This window comes from Gossypium hirsutum, chromosome A03, assembly GCF_007990345.1.
Source record: "Gossypium hirsutum isolate 1008001.06 chromosome A03, Gossypium_hirsutum_v2.1, whole genome shotgun sequence".
NCBI classification, from domain to species: Eukaryota; Viridiplantae; Streptophyta; class Magnoliopsida; order Malvales; family Malvaceae; genus Gossypium; species Gossypium hirsutum.
The window spans coordinates 6441109-6442631 of NC_053426.1; the positions used below are offsets into that span (position 1 = coordinate 6441109).

The following is a 1523-nucleotide window of genomic DNA, read 5'->3' on the forward strand; positions in this document are numbered from 1 at the left end:
AAATCAAAGAGAAATAAGGCGTAGCTTACGATACACAGAGAACGAGCGAGAAGACGATACTCAACCCCCAATCGACGAGATGGCTGAAAACCAAGGCAATCAGCTACCTCCTACAATTGCGGCTAATCAAAATCCTACTCCACGTACTATGTATGATTATGCTAAACCTTCTTTAACAGGAACTGAATCTAGCATAGTTAGACCTGCTATAGCTACAAATACTTTTGAATTAAAACCTAACACTATTCAGATAATACAACTGTTTGTTCAGTTTGATGGTTTGCAGGATGAAGATCCCAATGCTCACTTATCGAACTTTCTGGAATTTTACGATACATTTAAAATTAATGGCGTTTCTGATGATGTCATACGTCTTTGGTTGTTTCCCTTTTCACTGAGAAACAAAGCTAAACAGTGGTTGAACTCATTACCATGAGGGTCTATCACTACTTGGGAACAATTAACTGAGAAATTTTTACTAAAATATTTTCCACTGGCTAAAACGGCTAAATTACGTAATGATATCTCTTCTTTTATACAGATGGATTTAGAAACACTTTACGATGCATGGGAGAGATACAAGGACTTACTGAGAAGGTGCTCTCACCATGGGTTATCGCTTTGGCTTCAAGTACAAACATCCCACAATGGCCTGAATCCCTCAACTCGGCAAAATGGTTGACGCAGCTGCTGGCAGAACCATTAACAATAAAACACCGGAAGATGCTTATGAATTTATAGAGGAGATGCCACTGAATAACTATCAATGGCAAGTTATGAGGACAAAGCCAACGAAAACAGCCAGCGTTTATAACATCGATTCAATCACCATGCTCTCTAATCAGGTAGAACTTCTCAATAAAAAGATTGACGGTTTACTTGGTTCCACGCAGGTGTATCCAGTAATGAGGTGTGACTCAAGTGGCGGAGGTGTGCATACAGAATACCAACCCTTCAATCCTACAACTGAAGAAGAATAAGTCAACTATATGGGTAACAATAACTTTCGATCTCAAAATAACCCATACAGTAATACTTATAATGCAGGTTGGAGGAACCACCCAAATTTCTCCTGGAGTGGTCAAGGGAATCAAAAGCCACAGAACCTTTAGGGTTTTCAACAGCCACCTTATCAACAAGAGAGGAAACCAAATCTTGAAGAGATGCTTTCTAAATTCATCTCGGTGTCAGAAACCCATTTCCAAAATACCGAGACAATACTTAAGAATCAACAAGCATCGATCCAAGGACTCGAAACTCAGATACGCCAGCTATCCAAACTAATCTCTGAACGACCACAAGGTAGCTTACCAAGTAATACTGAACCTAATCCGAGGGAACACCTCAATGCAATTAGTACTCAAAATAAGGAAGGATTCATTGCACCGGAGCCAGAATTACAGCAAGACAACGCGATGAACAAAGGTCGAGAAGAGGTAAACGACGATGATCCCAAATAGGTAAGTACGTATTATGAACTTCGTGTGCCATATCCTAAAGCGATGATGAAAGACAGAACAGAA

The 1523-nt window shown here is 39.9% G+C and overlaps 1 non-coding gene across 1 annotated transcript; it reads right to left on the reverse strand.

Moving 5' to 3' along the window:
* Nucleotides 1-508: 508 nt before the first annotated feature.
* Nucleotides 509-615, reverse strand: LOC121226479 (small nucleolar RNA R71). Its single transcript, XR_005924281.1, has one exon. It is a non-coding gene; the product is annotated as a small nucleolar RNA R71 (small nucleolar RNA).
* Between the last annotated feature and the right edge of the window lie 908 nt (nt 616-1523).